The sequence below is a fragment of the Pinus tabuliformis genome, chromosome 6 (assembly GCF_031772625.1).
Source record: "Pinus tabuliformis cultivar Carrire ecotype Pingquan chromosome 6, CPIR1, whole genome shotgun sequence".
Classification (NCBI taxonomy): Eukaryota; Viridiplantae; Streptophyta; class Pinopsida; order Pinales; family Pinaceae; genus Pinus; species Pinus tabuliformis.
Genome location: NC_142292.1, coordinates 1,882,278,125 through 1,882,293,718, shown reverse-complemented (window position 1 = coordinate 1,882,293,718; position 15,594 = coordinate 1,882,278,125).

The window sequence follows — 15,594 nt, the reverse complement described above, 5'->3', positions numbered from 1 at the left end:
GATCTTTGTTTGGCTATCATAATACCTCATTTAGAAGATCTCAAAGAGAAAGCTAAAAAAAAATTGGCAAGCTAGTTTGGGATGTTTCTAGTCTCTCCATTTTCCCTTAAAAATTCGTTTAGGGCCTTAAAAGGGCTCCCGAAGTTCAGGGCCCAAAAAACTACAAAAAATAGTAAACTGTGCTACAATTAAGGAAACTGAAAAATTGAAAGAGACAGTGTTGGGGGCCAAGTGGAATAGGCAAGTGGTCACCAATATCCACCTGCATCATTCCTCCCCCCTTAGGAAGCAATGGTCCTCATTGCGTTGAGTTCCTCCATGAGATGAGGAAACTTCGGTTGAACTTGGTCCCTGGTGAAGGAGTTGGCCTACTTTGACAACTCGATATAGTTGGATCCTTTGTTGTCGAGTGTTCTTGATCTACATGTCCATGATCTGATCAGTTGTGGCTTGCTTCATGGTATTTGGATTTATCTATGTAGGTGTGAGCTTTTTTGCAATGTCTGATGTGTCTAGCAATGGTGGGAAGTATGGTCAAAGGCGATCCACATTGAACACTAGGTGCAGGTTAAGGAATGAGGGAATGTTGAGCTCAAATGCATTGTCTTCCACCACCTTGGTAATGGTGTAAGCACCATATAGGAGTGGTCTAAGTTTCTGATAGGCTCCGATAAGGCGTTCCTTTTGCAAATGCAACCAATCTTTATCGCCCACCTAAAAATTGTGTGGCACTCATTGTTGATCATGTCGCTACTTGTACTTGGCATTTTATTTCTCCAAAATGTCGTAGACCTGCTGGCAGATATGTTGGATGTGCTCAATGAATTTATTTTCCTTATCGATTTCAGACTGGACATGAGCCAAATCTGCATGAGTAGTTGCAAAAGGCATGGCCACATAAATGGGACATAGTGGCTGGAATCCCAAGCCCACCTGAACAGGGCTGTAGCCAATCGAGATGTGGAGAGCTAGGTTATAGTTGTGCTGGACATAGGGGAGGCTCTCATCCCATGTGCGTGGATGCTTTGAGTTGTACATGCACAAAATGTGTACGATCATCCTGTTGATGACCTCTGTCTGGCCATCAGTTTGGGGATGGAAAGTTGTGGAATTAGTGAGCTTGTTGTCTAGCATCGATGAGAGACTAGACCAAAATTTACTAGGGAACCTGCTATCTCTATCTGAGATGATAGATTGTGGGATCCCAAAGTGTACCCACACTCGTTCAAAGAAGAGTTTAGCAGTGGCTTCCTCTATGATATTCTTCTTGCAGGATGCCATAATGGCCATCTTCGAGCATCTGTCGACGACTACAGAAACACAATCGTTGCCATGCTTTGTAGAAGGAAGGCTTGACATGTAATCCATGGAGATGGATTCTCATGGTCGAATGGGGGTAAGCAACAGAGTATATAGGCCTTGCTTCTTGATGGTTAGTTTGGCAATGGCGCAGGTAGTGTAGGATCTGATGTACTTCCTGACATCTTGTCAAAGATTGGGCCAATAGAAATACTTTTGTAGTACTGCCACCGCTTTCTCGACCCCGAAATGCCCACGACCTGACTATAGTGTGCTTCCCAAATCATCTTGGCATGCTCTCTTGAAGGAACACAAAGGTGTCCTAGGTGGCATAATAGGGCTTCCTAGAGGTGAAAATTTGGAACTTGCTAGCCCTCCAAGAGCATCTAGTATGTGTGTTTGAACTCTGGGTCGCTTTTGTAGAGAAGTGACCAATCAAAAGTTTCGTGCCCACAAGAGTTGAGCACAGTGGTTAACGGCATGATCTGTGGTCGGCTGAGGCAATATGCAACATTATTGTTACTTCCCTTATTATACTTGATATTCAAATGGAACTGTTGCAGGTATGTGGACCACTTTTGATGGCGATCATTCTACAACTTCCCTTGTGTCTGTATGAACTGCAGGGGCTGGTGGTCTATGTGGATGATCGTTTCCTTTCCCAAAATGTAATGCTTCCATTGTCGGCAGGCCTGCACAATGGAATACATCTCTTTGTCATAAGTGGGATACTTCCAGACTGTGTCTGAAAGTGTCTCAGTGTGATATGCCACTGGATGCCCCTGTTGAGTAAGGACTGCCCCAATAGCATTGTCAGAGGCATCTGTCTCAATCTCAAATGGTTGTTGCAACTCTGGTAATATGAGCACTGGTGCAGAGAAGAGGCGATATTTCAACTCTGTGAATGCCTTCTGTTGAGATTCAGACCAAAATAAGTTTTCTTTAGCTCCTTCCTTGGCGACTTGACTCAAGAGCCAAGTGATATGAGAGAATCCCAACATGAGCTTGCAGTAGAAATTGGCAAGACCCAAAAAGTTGCAGAGCTCTATCAAAGTGGTTGGAGCTGGCCAATCCTGTATGACTTGGATCTTGGCTGGATCCACAAGCACCCCCCGTTCATCAATATTGTATCCCAGATACTGAACCTGGGTCATGCCAAAAGTGTATTTATCCAAATTGGCACATAGCTTGTGTTGCCACAGTGTTTAGAGAACCTGTTGGATGTGGTGGAGGTGCTCTTCCCAACTCTGGTTGAAGATCAGGATGTCATCCAAGTATACCACTACAAATGAGTTGGTGAATGGCCACAAGATGTCATCCATCAGCCTCATGAAGGTTTCAGGAGCATTCGTCAACCTGAAAGGTATAACCAACCATTTGAAAAGGCCCTGCATGGTTTTGAAGGCAATCTTCCACACATCAGAGGGTTCGATTGGTACCTGGTGATATCCTGACTTCAAGTCAATATTGCTGAAATATCCCCCCCCACCTTTAGTTGGTACAGAAGTTCATCAATCACTGGGATCAGGTACCTATTTTGTACAGTGAACTTGTTTAGCACGCAATAGTCAATATAGAGTCTCCAAGTCCCATCCTTCTTCTGTACCAACACGATCGGGCTCCCACAGGGGGATGAACTCGCCCAGATGTGACCTTTCTATAGTAGCTCCTGAATCTGCCTCTTGATTTCGTCATTCTCCATAACAGAGTGATGATAGATTGGTCCATTAGGTAGCGACACACCTGGGGTTAGATTGATGAAGTGCTGGACCTGATAGTGTAGAGGCACCCCTATAGGGGAGGTGAAGATGTCCTCATACTCATCCACGCCTTGTCCATCTATTATTGTCATGTGAAGGGGCCCTGTGTAGAGGTCCTGCCCACCGTCTTCTTCTTTATCGGACAGCGTATCATCAAGAAAACAAATTTCCCTGTCTTGGAAATGAGCTTATTGCATTGTTTGGCAATAACCAATGAGATGGCAGTAGGCGGTGCTACCTCCAGTATCTTGTACAACTTATTTCCCAAAGTAACAATAACAGCATGAAGCCCTAAATCATACACAACATGTCACTTCCATAAGTATGGTTAGCCTAATAATACATCAAAAACATCAGGGGAGAAACATCACATAATACCTCATCCGTGAAGGGCTTGATGTTGTATGGAAGGCGGCACTGCTGGCTCAAGCAAAAATCCCGTCCTTGGTGAAGCCACCCGATTGTGTACGTTTGTGGATGTGCTATGGTTGGTAAGCCTAGCCACTTCACGACCTCTGGTGAAATGAGTTTCTTTTGGCTCCCACTATTGAAAATGAACTCTCGTGGGGAACCCTTTACCCACATCTGGGAGTGGAAGAGGCGCTCTTCCTCCTCTGGATCTTCAGGTTCCTCCTTCTGGATCTTCGTGGTGGCAACAGTGGCGTTGGCCTCCACATCGATAATCTTCTTCCCTTTGTCATTCCCCTTATTAGGTTCTGACTCAGAGTTGGAACATGCTTTTGATTCCAAATCCTTTAGCTCAGCCATCAACGACTGCTTGGCCCAACACTCACTTGTGTTGTGAGTGGAGTTCTTATGGAACTCACACCACTTTCCCATGTCCTTCTTCGGCTTCGCAGTGTTGTTATTTGCTTGTAGCTTTAGCGGGTTGTCCTAGAAAACCCTGCCTTGGATTTGTCCTTTGTTTTGTGGTTTGGGGGTACCTTCCCCTTGCTTCAGATTCACAGATCCAAAGTCTCGCTTATTATGTTTAAACTTTTTCCCGTTCTTGACGGCATATCGGTATACCGTGTCGAGCAAGTAGATATTTAGGAACTCCATCTCGTCGTAGATGTAAATGTGTAGGCAGACGTGGTACTTGAGAACCAAATGGTTCTCAGAATCCTTGATACACAACTTCATGCCAAGGGTATGAAAAACATTGGTAAATTTCAGTACATCTTGGTCCCTTCCCTATCGCAATGTTGTCCACTTTATGTATTTATCCTCATAGCTCCCGACAAGGTAGTACTACTCCTTGATGGCATCCCGGAATGAGTTCCAAGTGGGTGTGGCTGAAAAAAAAGAGTTTGTACTTTCATCCTTCTACTCACAGTGGTTTCCCACCAAGCCTTGACGTGGGGGGCTGCTTTGAGAAGTGAAAAAGTGATATTTTCCCGACTCGAAAAATCATGAATAGAAAAATATCCTTCTAGCATATTTAACCATTTATCTACAATGTATGCATCTATCTGACCCTCAAATATGGGAATGTGAAAGTTAATGTGTACCTTAAAGGGTGTGGTGCTTCTAGAGTAGCTGTCGGAAGTAGATGCATCGCCCTTGGGTAGCTGCTAAAGGATCTAGACAAAGTTGTCCATCATCACGTTCCTTTGTCGCTCGAGGGCTTCTTCGAGAAAGATTTTGATAGGATCTCCTACCCCTTCATATTTCTTTTCATCCACCATGGGAGGCCATCGGGATTTTTGAGGTCGGTCTTGCAAAGGTTCGACCAGTTCAAGCCCTAACTCCTTATATCCTGACCTCGTTGGGGACATGCAAATAAAAAACAGAGAAAGAGAAGACCGCTATGATACCAGTGATCCATATTTAAATAGGAACACAACAAATTATAGGTATAACCATAAATACAAAGATGCAGTAGAAATAACACTTCATTTTATTAATATCAAACACCGAAATATTCTTACCAACAGAATGGAAATAAGACTAGCTCAGGCGATGGTAGCTTATCTCTAAGAAGAGATGTGGCAGCTACATGCCTCAGAACTATGTTACAATGAGGCTCAAAGGCCTATTTATTATTGAGAAACAATGGAAAACTATAAACATCCAAAACCTAACCCTAGGAGATGAAGCACCAAAACTGTGGGCCTCGTTTGGGTAAATTGGTACATCAACTTCTAGGGGTCGTAACTTTGGTATACGATCTCTATTTGGCTATCATAATACCTTGTTTCGAAGAAATCAAAGAGAAGGCCGAAAAGAAGAAGGATCTTAGTTTGGGATGTTTTCAATCTCTCCATTTTCCCTAAAAACGCCATTTAGGGCCTCAAAACGGCTCCAGAAGTTCAGGACCCGAAAAACTGCCAAAAATAGTAAATTGTGCTACAATTAAGGAAACCAAAAAACTGAAAGAGACAATGTCGGGGGTCCAAGTGGAATAGGTAGGTGGCCACCAATATCCACCTAGATTAGGGGACTACTTCCATTTAATTGAATTTTGCTACAATAATGGATATCAAGATTCACTAAAGATGCATCCATTTAAAGCTTTATATGACAAGAAGTGCAATGCTCCATTTAGTTGGACAATCCAATAGATGTAGTAGTACTTGGGCTAGAGTTTCTCAATGAAATGGAAGAGAAAATGATCAATATCAAGAAAAATTTAAAGGTATATAGGACAATAAAACAAGTTATGTAGATAAAGGCATGACCCTAAGATAATTTCAAGTTAGGGAGCATGTATTTTGGAAAGTGAAATCAAGGAAAAGTTCTTTGAAGTTAGCAAGATGAATGAAGTTAGCAACTATATAGCCTAGTCCATTTTATATATTATATAAGCTTGCACCTGTTGCATACATGCTTGCACCACATATCACCATAAAAGCGCATAATGTGTTTCATATTTCATTACTAAAAAACTATGTGCATGATCCTAACCATGTCGCTAACTAGGTTTTTATTCAAGTAGAATTGATAAGAGACTTCGAGGTGTAGCCAACACATGTGTTAGGCATCAAGGTCACTAGTGCTCAAGAATAGAGTCATGGAGCATGTAAGGGTATAATGGACCCATTATAACCATAAAGAAGAAACATGGATGCCATAAGTTGTAATGCAAGATGCATACACATATTTATTTTGACAATTTTGTGTAAAAAAGCTATTGTATGTAATGGTGAGGTTCACCAATGATGGTGAAAAGTCTGAGGTAAGGGAATGCAGTACCCCACTTTTTATCCTTATAGTAGTAATGCATAAGTATACACGATGATTGGATAAAATAAAAAAAATGTAATATGTAAAAGGGAACTGTTGAACCTCCATATTAGCACCATTTTAACACACCTTTCCAACACCTTTTGGAGAACCCTTGTTTCATTTTCATACTTCCTTATCACATATTTTCCCCATATTTATGCAATTTTTTTTATCAAGGTACAATTATCTTCTAGTTATGTCACTTTAATGTTTATTCCTATTTACTTAGGAAGGAATTTACCTATTTATGCCAACCTTTGAGAATCCATGAGAATCATTTCTGGTAGGTTCAAGTAGCTCGTCTTGAAGTAAAAATAAAGGATAACTACTACAATACCATCTTATGTCGCTACAACACTTTTAGGTTACAACAACACCATAGGCACCTCCATTTTTCAACTCTAACTTTTTCAATACAGCTAAAGAGATGGTGATACAATTACCACTACTACAACATGACTACACGTAGAAGTTGCAACTCCAACTACTGCAACACAATAGAGCATGATGTTTCAACTACATGGTTGCAACATGACAAATAGGTATTGTAACACACCTAAACCTAATGTTGTAACATGCCAATAGTTAACCATTAAGAAGAATTAATGCCACTTAGACAACTAGAACAATGAAACTCCATCTAGCCTCCTTCTAAATAGTTGTCATTAACAAATTGTAGGTTGAACATTTTGTCACCTAATGGAGAAAGTGACAGAGTTTTTTCACTGTTAGAAAGGAAAGCCTAACCACAACAGAATATTGACAAATTGCCACTTGTCACAATAGCTAAAGGAGTCAACATTTATATGATCCTTTCTACCTTTTGGTGAATTACTATAAGTAGGAAGATCCACCTTGAAATCTAAAGATTCTCATTATTTTCCTTCTTTCTCTTAATCCAAATAAGACTATGGTGTGGGAGGGAGATGGATGAAATAATTGTATTTTTTTTTTTGAATTTTTATTAATACAAAGATCGTGGTTTTTTTCCATTTCTTATTCTTCATGCAGATCTTTTTTGCTAGTTCGTTTATTTTCTTTTATAAACAATGCCTCGCCCAAGAAGGTAACCCCCCTCCTTATTCAGGTACTATTTGTGACCATATAGATTAGCTCCTAGATTCATTTATATTCATGTAACTTGTGTTATTTATATTGTTGCAACTAACTACTCCAATAAATGGCTCTGTGTATGTATATTGTTACAACTCACTAATATGATAAATTGCTCTATTTATGTATATTGTTGCAACTCACTAATTGGATAAATGATTTGTTCCTCTATATTGTCAATTGTACTGTTAAGTAATTCTATTTATTTATATTTTTGCAATTCATAATTCTAAATAGGTAACTTACTATCTTTTCTAAGGATTATATTACAGTACCGTATTTTCTATATATCTAATGTTGTATTTAATTTATTTGGTTGGATTGGATTATGTATATTGTAGTTTATTAGAATTCTACCATTGCATATGCAACTTTGTTCCAAGGATCAGGATCACCATAAACCTTGAGCAAGTCAACACTTTACTACTTGTGTGATTTATTTCTTCCTATGTGGATTGTTCTACCAGGGCTGGGGGTTACAGTGTTCAAATTACTATGTCCACTAGGTAAATGTATGTAATTTAAATTTTGTAAGTGTGACCTTCAATTTCCTATAAGTGTGGTTTTATTTTCTTAGTGACTTGTAAAAGACATTAATATCTTTCACTAAAATTCTCATCTAGGATACTACAATCTCAATGACACTTTATAGTATTGTATCGACATATACATTGCATGGAAATTAACAAGTTCCATATGAGCTCTATGTTGATCATTAAATGTGTATTTTCTCATTTCTCTACTAAGTACTTAGGGGGTAGTTGAAGAACCTGTCATTTTTCTAGGGAATTGTGAATAATGAAATCATTGTTTTATTGTTTTATTTAGTCAACAAATTTCGTTAAAGTAATTGGTGTGATGTGTTTTATTCATGTGTTTATTTTTTAGTAATTTTCTTTAGAATGAATTTATTTTCAATTTTCCATGAATAGAGCTAGAGACCACTAAGGGAGATTCATTATCTCCACCAAAAATCCACATAAGACTATTAGTGCAGGAAATTTTCAAGAGGAGAAAGGACATGATCAAGTCAATTATTTAAATCCAATAGGAAGCTCTCTTTCCAATAAGAAACATGAACCCTTTTTTCAGGTACCTGAAATCGCACAAGATTCATCCTCTACAAAAACAAAAAACAAGTTCCCTGAATTTATAGTAAATGAGTAGTCTCATTCGAAAGAACCTATGAGCTAGATTGTATGATAATAAGAAAATAAATCATGAGAAGTAGGATAGAAATCATGGTGGGATGACTACAAAATAGGTGAAAGAAAGGGATTAAATGTCCAAAAGGATCTAAAGGAAGACAATATTATTCATAAGTCTCTGTCCTTAACCTAATTTGATTATTATTCCTTAATCCTTGTGATTATTCTTTGGAAGGGAAACATGTACTTCCCAGGAAGACACGTGGTTTATTTGTTAGCATGTAAATATACTCCATGTTCTTGGGCATAGAAGAGCTAATTCACATGGAATCTTTCAAATGTTTTTCTCTCTAATAAAAGGATCCAATATTACTATTGTTACACTTATGGAAAATGTATTCCCTCAAAGTATGTTGAAATTGTGACTATGTGTAAGGGAAATCATTGTCATTGAGGAAAATTTATTAAATTTGATAATCTTGACAATTCCTAATAGTGATATTTCATTGCTAATCTATGCTCGAGTTATACAAGGAAGTGAAATAAATTAATGGACTCAATGGTAGAGAAGGGGATCCCATGACTTAGGATGCGCAGGTTAATGGGGGGAATGGATTGTGGATTGGGATAGTTATAAGAGTTTGCACATATTGAATTCAAGAAATTAGGTTATGTGAAAATAAATATATCCAATCATAAATAGATTCATCCTTGTGTATTCATAGCCTCAATTCAAGAGTGACCTCTATTGCAAAGAAGTCCAATGCAACATAGAGCCTATGGTTGGGTTGAACTTTTTCCTTCTATGACTAGTTGGTGATCAATTTACAAAAACATAAATGTTTATGATTTTTTTATGAATATGTTGAACTATTGTTGTTTATGTTATGAATTGAATTAGTTCTTAGTTTCTTAAATTCTATTTGCATGCTTAATTCTACATTTGTAACAATGGTGTCATTTTACACAAAATGATTAATTAGGTTTGTAGAAGTTTGCATTGTCATGTATGCATGAGTTAATTAATTAATTAATTAGTAGTAATACAATAGGAAATTGGTATCAAATAAAGAAGTTATTCAATTTGGTGGTTTAAGTAAGTATCCTCTATCCTCAACAATGAATAAATGATATTGGGTATGTTACATTCTAATACCAATACAATAGTGGAAGGCCCATGTGTCACATTATTTCTTGACTTGTGCTATATCTCCACTCACCCCTCCTCTCTTTCCAACTGTTGGGCATGGAATCCCCCTGCAACATATTTTGGGGCTGAAAGCCCAGGTGTTGAGTAATATTATTGTAAATCTACGCGAATTGTGGGCGCGTAATTTATGATATAGTCATAGGGTTGTGTGCCCTAATTTTTGAATGTAATGTCGGCCTACCCATGGTCCGCGGACCATGGGATTGTATAAATAGAGCGAACCTCTAAGAGTAAAAGTTAGTCAGGTTAGGACAAAAGGAAGAGTGAAGTATGAGATAGAAGTACAGAGCAAGTGTCTAAGTGTGTCTTGGGTCATAGTAGTAGGAAAAGGCTCTGTAGCTAAGTGCGCAAAGGCCTATTATAGTTTGCACCTGAGTGTGCATACCCCTACAGCTGAGTGCACAGGGCGGAATAGAGTCTGTAACCAAAGGGAAAGAATAATAAAGAGAAGTTTTATCTGAATTACGTGTATCTGTCTTGGGTTATTATCTATTGGATATGAATTGCAATTATATTGTTTATTTACTTCGCGCACTTGTATGAATTGTGAATAATTTTAAGTATAACTAAAGGCATACAAATAAGCTAAGTTAATCAAATCAGATAAGATTACTAGTTAGGACTTGGGTAATAACATTATTCGGCCCCCGAGTAAAGTTGCGCGAAGTCAACATCTCAGGCTGCAAGGTACGGGTAAGTGTGCGTAGCAACGTGCCCATAGGGTTGAACCGCAGACGACTTGAAAACATCAGACATCTCCAAGGTGCGGAAACCTCATTCTAGCACCCTCCCATACTACCTCAAGTGAGACCTCAGTTCGCGCTCTGTAGACTATTGCCGAAAGGGCCAATAGTACTGGGATTTGTTTGGCTAAATCACCTTTGAACCTGAGTCAGGCCACAACAATACAAAAAATGGTTCCGTTGCTGGCACCGAGATCTACATGAGGTATGTCTAATTTCATGTCACTGGAATCTGACGAAGAAAGAAATTGAAGGGTGGTTGGATAGAAAAATTCACAAGTTAGCGGCACAGGAAAATAAGAATTTGTGAGTATCAAAGGAACAGTAGTTATATCACTATTTATATACTGAAATCCATGATATTTTCTTTGCATCCTTTCCATCTAAATTGTACGAGTGGATCACGAAACTAGCAGACAGTCACGGAAGGTCTAGGCTTGACAAACCGATTGTGTGGACTCCCGAATTAGTGCACAAACTAGAAGCATCGAAAGAGAAGATCATGCGCACTGTGGACCATTGGCTCGATCGAATTATAGGATGGTTTATCACCGAGTTCACGGTAGATACAACCATCAACTACAGTGAGGAGGAACGACGCTTCCTTACGGGACCGTGAGGTAAGTACATTAAATTGTTGAGCACTTGGATTAAAATGTTGTTGTGTGAAAAGCATGTTATGCGAATAAATTGATGTTTTGGACTACGCGAAGTGGGAGGATTTATAGAAATGAAGGTAGCACAGAGATAGAAAATAGTCCCTTGATTTCACCGCAGCGAGAAAGTGAAGAAGAGCTCGCGAAAGTTTCTTAGAGAAGCACGATCAGTCTGATAAGGCAGCAAATTCCGCCCATACCACCTCCACCATTGCCACCACCAATCTCACCAACGTCACCTCCATCTCCACCTACACCACCTCCGCCACCACCACAGTTCAATATGGCGACTGCGATAAAATTTCTTGTATTCAAAGGAGTAGGGAATGAAGATCCAAACCAATTTTGGTTCGTGGTAAAGGCTATATGGGAAGCACAAGGAGTTGTGGATGATAATATAAAGAAGGCAATGTTGGTAATCATGTTGCGGGATCACGTGCTAACATGGTACATTAAGCATTCTAATGACCATCCAAACGTGGGGATCATAGATATCCAGGTTGCACTGGACAGATAATTTAGCAGGCCAAAGTTGGAGACACAATCAATTATCGGGTTTAAGGAAACTACGATGCTTCCAGGTGCGACCCCATGGGATCTGGATCAGAGACTGAAGAGTATGATTCATGAAGCCAACATGACCTTGATATATGGACAGCACCGTGCATGGTTTGTAGTGTCACTAACGCCGCATTTGAGGATGGCGCTGTCACAGCAAAAGTTATCCACCCACGCCGAGACTTTGGAGATTGCAATGAGACTGCACGAGACTCCAATACATGATCCTGGCCTGGGAGTTCAACAAATCCACGCGTAACTGCAAAATTTTTGTCTGGAAATGCAGAGTTTGAAACAGGATAGGACGACTCACCCAGAAGTGCATGAGGAAGTAGGGTGCATAAAATGCAAAGGCTAGGGGCATGACAAGGACCATTGTCCAGTTTTTTCAAATTACTTAGCGGGAGGAGGGTCAATGCCCTTAAGACTATAGGCACAAGCAGGATCAAGCACAACACCTGCATTATGGTGCATGGTTTGTCAGATAGGAGGAAAAAACACTACAGATAATTGTCACCTATTACAGAAGTATATGCAGATGTCCCAACAATTGTTCTGTAATTTCTGCAGGTCAGTAGGTCATGATGAGCACACCTGCAGAATTTATGAGTTGATGATGGATCATACTCCTGCCTGCAGAGTGCAAACCAAAACACGAGCCCTTGATCCAAATGCAGGGATGGCACACGCTGGATTTCAGGGGCGCGGACAAGGTCGAGGAGGAATGGGACCGGGAAGGGGTCGCGGACAACTGATTTGTTACAATTGTGGAGGGGTAGGGAATTATGCCCGCTATTGTACAAATATCACGAGAGCATCATGTTTATATTGTACTCAGTTTGATCATGAGACGGAGGACTACCCTACACTGATAGCGAGGCTGTGCGATAAAGGGACACTCCAGCAACCCCTAACTAAGAATTTGCAAATGATGAGGTTTGAGCCGTGTGAAGAGGACCCGAATGTAAACATAGTGCTTTGAAGAGGTATCACGATAGGGGATGACAAAGGTAAGCAGCCTGAAGAAAGTGCGTGGGTTCACAAGGCTCCTACAAAGGAACCTGAACTTGATTTGGATTGTACGAAGGAGACATTCATGGAAGCTAAGAAGAGCTTCACGGAGGCCTCCACTTCAGGTAGTAAGGATCAACTAGAACCAGGGATGGATCCTTAAATGCTCGCTACCTTTCTGGAGACATGCATGAAACTGCTACGTGACAACAAAGCGGTGAAGGGACTCCAGGAACTTATCACTAGGTGCGCTGGGTCAAGAGAACCAAGCATAGTCCAGAAACTTGGAAAGCATGCATTTCGAATAGGAAGGGAAATGAGATTGATTGCACAAATCGGGCAATATGAAATGGATCAAATAATTCTGGATCTAGGAACGGACGTGAATGTGCTACCAAAACAGACATGGGAGTGCATGGGTAGGCCCGCGTTGCAATGGTCCCCTATTCAATTACAAATGGTGAACCAACAGAAGATCCTACCGATGGGAATATTGTAGAGAATAACAGTAGACATCGAAGGTGTGAGCGCACTTGCATATTTTGAGGTGATAGAGATTGTAGATGACAACAATCCCTATCCTACGCTACTGGGAATAGATTGGGCCACTGATATGAACGGATTCCTAAATCTGAAGAAGCGCAAAATGATTTTTGAGAAAACGTCACTGTGCTTAGTGGTATCGTTAGACCCTGTGGGAGGATCGCGCTACACAGAGCCAGTGCGCGACAACAAAAGTGACAATGAGCTAGACTGTATCTATAGGATAACCACTTGGGAACAGGATTGGGTGAATCCAATAGTCAGATGGCAGAATTTCATGGGAGTACGAAAGCTCCTGCGGATTAGATTCGGATGAGGAAACAGAACGATGGGAGAACTGGTTACACGAGGTAACCACACTCAATTGCAACATGATGGTAATATCACTATGCTACCTAACAATAGAGGCAAGGGATCTACCTATGTGTGATGGGTTAACAGTGGTGGATGAATTCCTGACAAATTTGAAAGAGAAGTGTCGAAACAACAGCATTTTGACACTCTGAAATGGGAATTGTGCACTACGCCCAAAAGGTGGTGGGGTACGCATCAGAGAAGCTTTGAGGACTGACGTGAATGCCGAAATAGGATGCGCTTACGATTTGGGAAGCCTTAGAGGAGGATGGAAGTCAGGGAGGATGTGACCACCTTTCCATATCGGTATAGGTATATGGTACGCAACCTGCATGAATGCACACTACTCTCACGATAGGAAACAGGAACAACAAGCAAAAGAAAGCAGGACAATTGTGTGAATGGCGAAGTATGATACAACCTAGTGCGCCAAAAATCATTCACGGGGAAGCCTTTGACAAGGTGTGTGAAGTGTTGAACAGGGTCCACCATTTGAGATGCACTGACTGGGACCTGCGTGTACTGGCTATTTGATGGGCCTATAGGACCATGTGTCAAACCTTGACTGTGAGAGCAGTTTCGAAGCCGAAGTATGAAACCAGGGCTGAAATCCCTGTGGAGCATGCAATGCTGAGTCCACTCGTAACAAAACTCGTAGATATGATGGTCCGTGCATACTGGAACGAAGAAATAACACAACTATGCGAAACAGAACATATAAGACTTAAGGAAGAAATCTGACGGGGAAATTTTAGACTTCACAAACTCGAAAAAGACCGGGTATGGCTAAGGGAGAAAAGCTCTTTAATGGACATGGAGGTCAAGAAGCTGGAAAATGAAATAAAGGAAGAATTTCTCGTCAAAAAGCTGAGGATGGCACAGCAAGGTGCATACGATCATACTAACGAGTTGGAGGACTATCATCGTGGACTGGTTAGTCTTTTGCCATGGCTGGGACTGCATATCACCAAATAAGGTAGCACATTGCTAATAGGAGAGTACATGATGCCGATCATCACAGTGGAAGATGGGGATTCTCCGTGAACCATGCTGAAGGACGGGATGGAGCCCGACAAGGGTGGTGTGACCACCTGAATAGCCATAGGGAGAACAGTCTTAGCGCTCCAAGCAGTTGAAAGGGAGCACAGGACTATAAAATATTTTGCATGGGAGATGCATGATATTGGAGAGGCACGCAAAATCATAACTTCACAAGGTTCGTGACCACGCATGGAGGATTGTGCTACCACACGAGTTGGCTGGGAAGTGACTGTTAGTGTCACTATTCATGATTGGATGTTTGATTTGAGGCCAAATGGAGTAGGCGACGAGCATTTAAGACATGAGTTATGGGCAAGATTTGGGAAAATATGCTGCCAAGAAAGCATTAATGGCCCGAAATTTGGGGGAACGGTCGAATTCAAATTTGGAAGGTGCTATAAAACTCACAGGGCTAGCCAGCGAACAACACTTGGTCATTTGAGAATTGAGCGTTTGAGTAGAGCATAGAGTGTTGAGATCCGAGCGATAATTGAGCCCCTAAGTTCACGAGAGACAAAATACAGCCCAAAGAGGATGACGGCCACTAAGGATGGGTTAGGAATTGAGGAGGTAACTGTCGGCGAGGCCGTGTAGACCCACATGGTGGAGGATGTTCCAGAAGGTGCTGGGGTGGTAACAGAAATCCCCAAATCACCACGAACACTGAGGCCCAAGAAGGATAAACAAGCAATGGGGCCAGTACGCATGTCCCCAAGGAATCTACGGCACAAACTATCCATGGAAGAGAAGGGGAAGGCAGTCACAATAGAAATCGACGAGGAAGAAGAAGACTTGCAGGCCCTGATTGCTGCAGCAGAGGAAGAAGAAGACATGGAGGAGGATATCCAACCGTTGCGCTCTGCAACAAAAATGCCAGCATATGTCCCTCCGTGGAAAGGGAAAACCAAGGTGCCAAAGAGCTTGGACGAA